The sequence below is a fragment of the Zeugodacus cucurbitae genome, chromosome X (genome assembly GCF_028554725.1).
Source record: "Zeugodacus cucurbitae isolate PBARC_wt_2022May chromosome X, idZeuCucr1.2, whole genome shotgun sequence".
NCBI classification, from domain to species: Eukaryota; Metazoa; Arthropoda; class Insecta; order Diptera; family Tephritidae; genus Zeugodacus; species Zeugodacus cucurbitae.
The window spans coordinates 738,394-745,000 of NC_071672.1; the positions used below are offsets into that span (position 1 = coordinate 738,394).

General features: G+C 40.2%; 2 non-coding genes across 2 annotated transcripts; both read right to left on the bottom strand.

Annotated features, from left to right (window-relative positions):
• Positions 1-410: 410 nt before the first annotated feature.
• LOC128923262 (5.8S ribosomal RNA) lies at positions 411-589 on the bottom strand. The gene has a single exon (XR_008472235.1). It is a non-coding gene; the product is annotated as a 5.8S ribosomal RNA (ribosomal RNA).
• Positions 590-1,085: 496 nt separating this feature from the next.
• Positions 1,086-3,074, bottom strand: LOC128923311 (small subunit ribosomal RNA). The gene has a single exon (XR_008472278.1). It is a non-coding gene; the product is annotated as a small subunit ribosomal RNA (ribosomal RNA).
• Positions 3,075-6,607: the final 3,533 nt, after the last annotated feature.

The window sequence follows — 6,607 nt, forward strand, 5'->3', positions numbered from 1 at the left end:
TATTTTAAAGAAACATACATAATTATTTCTTAACCCCAATAATTTTCTTAATAATAAATATTCAATCTTTTCATCCCGTACGTACTACTTTTCATTATAACAACAATATCATTTTCTTGCTTTTTTACGTTTAAAGGCAATCCTAGAATAAAATAATATTTTATGCTAGACGTTCCTCTAAATGTATATATTATTTGAAATAATATTGAAATTTTATTGTTTTTGGGAATACTAAGATTCTTATTTATTATAAAATTTCGTTCAAATATGAGGTGTTCAAGAATATATTTTCTATATTTCTTTTTATGCTATTAATATTATGGATTGAAAAATACAATCCAGTAATATACCATCTGCTTAAATTCTTTTAATTGACTAACAGAATAAGCAACTAATTTAGCATAGTCTTACAACCCTCAACCATATGTAGTCCAAGCAGCACTTTAAAATTAAAAAAAGTACATAACAGCATGGACTGCAATATGCGTTCAAAATGTCGATGTTCATGTGTCCTGCAGTTCACACGATGACGCACAGTTAGCTGCGTTCTTCATCGACCCATGAGCCGAGTGATCCACCGCTTAGAGTGATAATTTTTTGTTTATTTTAATTTAACGTCAAGAGTTTTTAATTTATTGAAAGAATAACATTTCGTTTTCGTATATTATATAAATTATTTTAAAACATCTTTCAATAGATTGTAATTTTCAACCCAAACATTTACAAGTTGCGCATGTCTTAGTCCAACAAAAACAGTAATTCCTTTTTTATTACATTTTATTTAATTACTATAAATTTTTAAGGAATTACACGTTAATGAGAACAAATTAACTTATCATTTATATTATTTTTATAAATAATAAGTACAACTATATATGTTTAAAGGTTTGTTGCGTTCAAATACAATGTATGCGATATAATTTTCATTATACTACAATATAAGGAGTAAAAAAAAAAAGCAAAAAAAGAAAAACATTCAAATAAATGAATGAAAAGAAAAAAAAGAAAATAATTTTTCTTTTTTATTAATTTTTTGTTTGTTTGTTTGTTTGTTTTTTTTATAATATTTACGGATAGGAACACAATAATGATCCTTCCGCAGGTTCACCTACGGAAACCTTGTTACGACTTTTACTTCCTCTAAATAATCAAGTTCGGTCAACTTTTGCGAAACAACCGTGAAACACAAGGCGTCACAGTGATCACGTCCGGAGACCTCACTTAATAATTCAATCGGTAGTAGCGACGGGAGGTGTGTACAAAGGGCAGGGACGTAATCAATGCGAGTTAATGACTCACACTTACTGTGAATTCCAAGTTCATGTGAACAGTTTCAGTTCACAATCCCAAGCATGAAAGTGGTTCAGCGGTTTACCCGGACCTCTTGGTCTAGGAAATACACGTTGATACTTTCATTGTAGCGCGCGTGCAGCCCAGGACATCTAAGGGCATCACAGACCTGTTATTGCTCAATCTCGTTACTGCTAGACGCAATTTGTCCATTTAAGAAGCTAGTGTCCTTATAATGGGACAAACCAACAGGTACGGCTCCACTTATATAAACACATTCAAACACTTGCACATTCAAGATGAACTCATGAATGAAGGCTATATAAGATTCAACACCATAATCCTGAAAGCATCTATTTAATATATTTGAGTCTCGTTCGTTATCGGAATTAACCAGACAAATCACTCCACGAACTAAGAACGGCCATGCACCACCACCCATAGATTCGAGAAAGAGCTATCAATCTGTCTTACACGCTTATGTTCGGACCTGGTAAGTTTCCCGTGTTGAGTCAAATTAAGCCGCAGGCTCCACTCCTGGTGGTGCCCTTCCGTCAATTCCTTTAAGTTTCAGCTTTGCAACCATACTTCCCCCGGAGCCCAAAAGCTTTGGTTTCCCGGGAAGCGACTGAGAGAGCCATAGTAGTAGCTACACCCAATTGCTAGCTGGCATCGTTTATGGTTAGAACTAGGGCGGTATCTGATCGCCTTCGAACCTCTAACTTTCGTTCTTGATTAATGAAAACATCTTTGGCAAATGCTTTCGCTTAAGTTAGTCTTACGACGGTCCAAGAATTTCACCTCTCGCGTCGTAATACTAATGCCCCCAAACTGCTTCTATTAATCATTACCTCTTGATCTAAAAACCAATGAAAGTAGAACAGAGGTCTTATTTTATTATTCCATGCACAAAATATTCAGGCATTTGGAGCCTGCTTTAAGCACTCTAATTTGTTCAAAGTAATTGTACCGGCCCACAACAACACTCGATGAAGAGCACTGAAGCAGGTTTAAATAGGAGGAATATATAAAAAATACATTGTATTAATTACATATAAGAACTCCACCGGTAATACGCTTGCATACATAAGGTAATGTACATACCACAATTATAGCTGTACTACCCGTATGAAGCACAAATTCAACTACGAACGTTTTAACCGCAACAACTTTAATATACGCTATTGGAGCTGGAATTACCGCGGCTGCTGGCACCAGACTTGCCCTCCAATAGGTCCTTGTTAAAGGATTTAAAGTGTACTCATTCCAATTACAGGGCCTCGGATATGAGTCCTGTATTGTTATTTTTCGTCACTACCTCCCCGAACTGGGAGTGGGTAATTTACGCGCCTGCTGCCTTCCTTAGATGTGGCAGCCGTTTCTCAGGCTCCCTCTCCGGAATCGAACCCTGATTCCCCGTTACCCGTTGCAACCATGGTAGTCCTAGATACTACCATCAAAAGTTGATAGGGCAGACATTTGAAAGATCTGTCGTCGGTACGAGACCATACCATCTGCAAGTTATCTAGAGTTCAACCAATATAACGATCTTACGATCGCTTGGTTTTAGCCTAATAAAAGCACACGTTCCAAAAGGTCCGTGTTTATTTTGCATGTATTAGCTCTAGAATTACCACAGTTATCCAAGTAACTGTTAACGATCTATGGAACCATAACTGATATAATGAGCCTTTTGCGGTTTCACTTTTAATTTGTTTGTACTTAGACATGCATGGCTTAATCTTTGAGACAAGCATATAACTACTGGCAGGATCAACCAGAATAATATTTTTTATACTATACAAATTTTTATAATGATATTTTCAATATTTGAAAATTAGCATACAAGCATACAATAAATATTAAAATCAATGATAATAATATTATTGTAAAATTCAAAAGAATTTAAGCATTATATATGTAAAATCTATCAACACTTTATCAAATCATCAGTATTTATTCTATGTTAATAAGCTAAAAGCAAATTAATTTGAATAAACTTAACACCAATGATCTTTTGATAAATATTTTATTATGTTAATAGATTACAATGTCCTTATATGAAAAAAATGCACACTATTACTATAATATTATAAATATCACAGTTATAATGATGAATTTTTCATAATGGATATTCAGGTTCATCGGGCTTAACCTCTAAGCAGTTTCACGTACTATTTAACTCTCTATTCAGAGTTCTTTTCAACTTTCCCTCACGGTACTTGTTTACTATCGGTCTCATGGTTATATTTAGTTTTAGATGGAGTTTACCACCCACTTAGTGCTGCACTATCAAGCAACACGACTCTTTGGAAATATCTTTCTAGTAATCATTAACGGTACAATCTTCTACAAGAGTGTACAGCTCCTGGCGTATGCCGATGATATTGATATCATCGGAAGCAACAACCGCGACGTTTGTTCTGCGTTTTCCAGACAAGATAAAGAAGCGAAGCGTATGGGTCTGGTGGTGAATGAGGACAAGACGAAATATCTCCTGTCATCAAACAAACAGTCAGCGCGTCTTGGCTCTCACGTCACTGTTGACAGTCATATCTTTGAAGTTGTAGATAATTTCGTTTATCTGGGAACCAGCATTAACAACACCAACAATGTCAGCCCTGAAATCCAACTCAGAATCACTCTTGCCAACAGGTGCTACTTTGGACTGAGTAGGCAATTGAAAAGTAAAGTCCTCTCTCGACGAACCAAAATCACACTCTATAAGTCGCTCATTATTCCCGTCCTGATGTATGGCGCTGAAGCGTGGACGATGTCAACATCCGATGAGACGGCCAAAAAGCAAAAAGGAGGAATGAGTGGCGCGCTCTGGTGGATTCGGCTATAATCGCTTAAAGCGGTTCCTACGCCAAATATATATATATATAATCATTAACGTTATACGGGCCTGGCACCATCTATGGGTAAATGGCCTCATTTAAGAAGGACTTAAATCGTTAATTTCTCATACTAGATATTAAGATATTCCATACACTGCATCTCACATTTGCCATATAGACAAAGTGACTTAGTGCTGAACTATTTTCTTTTCGCTCGCCGCTACTAAGAAAATCCTTGTTAGTTTCTTTTCCTCCCCTCATTGTATGTGATTGGCGTTGCAACCGTTTAGCCGGTTATAGCCGAATCGACGATAGTGCGCCACCTGTCTCTCTCCTTCGCAGTTTGGCGCCAGTTGGAGATCCCAAGTGTAACCAGGTCGCTCTCCACCTGGTCCCTCCAACGGAGTGGAGGCCTTCCCCTTCCTCGGCTTCCTCCGGCGGGTACTGCATCGAACACTTTCAGGGCTGGAGTGTTTTCGTCCATTCGGACAACATGACCTAGCCAGCGTAGCCGCTGTCTTTTTATTCGCTGAACTATGTCAATGTCGTCGTATAACTCGTACAGCTCATCGTTCCATCGTCTGCGGTATTCGCCGTTGCCAATGTTCTGAGGACCATAAATCTTGCGCAAAATTTTCCTCTCGAAAACTCCTAGTGTCGTCTCATCTGATGTTGACATCGTCCAAGCTTCTGCACCGTAAAGCAGGACGGGAACGATAAGCGACTTGTAGAGCTTGATTTTGGTTCGTCGAGAGAGGACTTTACTGTTCAATTGCCTACTCAGTCCAAAGTAGCACCTGTTGGCAAGAGTTATTCTGCGCTGGATTTCGAGGCTGACATTGTTCGTGTTGTTGATGCTGGTTCCCAGGTATACGAAATTATCTACGACCTCGAAGTTATGACTGTCAACAGTGACGTGGGAGCCAAGACGCGAATGCGCCGACTGTTTGTTTGATGACAGGAGATATTTCGTCTTGTCCTCATTTACCTCCAGACCCATTCGCTTCGCCTCCTTATCCATGCGGGAAAAAGCAGAACAAACGGCGCGGTTGTTGCTTCCGATGATATCAATATCATCGGCGTACGCCAGGAGCTGTACACTCTTGTAGAAGATTGTACCTTCTCGGTTTAGCTCTGCAGCTCTTATAATTTTTTCCAGCATCAGGTTAAAGAAGTCGCACGATAGTGAGTCACCTTGTCTGAAACCTCGTTTGGTATCGAACGGCTCGGAGAGGTCCTTCCCAATCATGACGGAGCTTTTGGTGTTGCTCAGCGTCAATTTACACAGCCGTATTAGTTTTGCGGGGATACCAAATTCAGACATCGCGGCGTAAAGGCAACTCCTTTTCGTGCTGTCGAAAGCAGCTTTAAAATCGACAAAAAGGTGGTGTGTGTCGATCCTCTTTTCTCGGGTCTTTTCCAAGATTTGGCGCATGGTGAATATCTGGTCAGTTGTCGATTTTCCAGGTCTAAAGCCACACTGATAAGGTCCAATCAGTTTGTTGACGGTGGGCTTTAGTCTTTCACACAATACGCTCGATAGAACCTTGTATGCGATATTTAGGAGGCTGATCCCACGGTAATTGGCGCAGATTGTGGGATCTCCTTTTTTATGGATTGGGCAGAGCACACTGAGATTCCAATCGTCAGGCATGCTTTCTTCCGACCATATTCTACAAAGAAGCTGATGCATGCACCTTATCAGTTCTTCGCCGCCGTATTTGAATAGTTCTGCCGGTAATCTATCGGCCCCCGCTGCTTTGTTGTTCTTCAAGCGGGTAATTGCTATTCGAATTTCTTCATGGTCGGGTAATGGAACATCTGTTCTATCGTCATCGATTGGGGGATCGGGTTCGCCATCTCCTGGTGTTGTACTCTCACTGCCATTCAGCAGGTCGGAGAAGTGTTCCCTCCATAATCCCAGTATGCCCTGGACATCGGTTACCAGATTACCACCTTGGTCTCTACATGAGGATGCTCCGGTCTTGAAACCTTCGTTAAGTCGCTTCATTTTTTCATAAAATTTTCGAGCATTCCCTCTGTCTGCCAGCTTCTCAAGCTCTTCGTACTCACGCATTTCGGCCTCTTTCTTTTTTTGTCTGCAAATGCGTCTCGCTTCCCTCTTCAGCTCTCGGTATCTATCCCATCCCGCACGTGTTGTGGTCGTTTGCAATGTTGCGAGGTAGGCAGTCTGTTTTCTCTCCGCTGCGAGACGGCACTCCTCATCGTACCAGCTTGTTTTTTGTCGTTGCCGAAAACCAATTGTTTCGGCTGCAGCGGTACGCAGTGAGTTTGAGATGCCGTTCCACAGTTCCCTTATACCGAGATGCTGATGAGTGCTCTCAGAGAGCAGGAGTGCAAGTCGAGTAGAGTATTTCGTGGCTGTCTGTTGCGATTGCAGCTTTTCGAAGTCGAACCTTCCTTGTGTTTGTTGACGGGCATTCTTTGCTGCACAGAGGCGGGTGCGTATCTTCGCT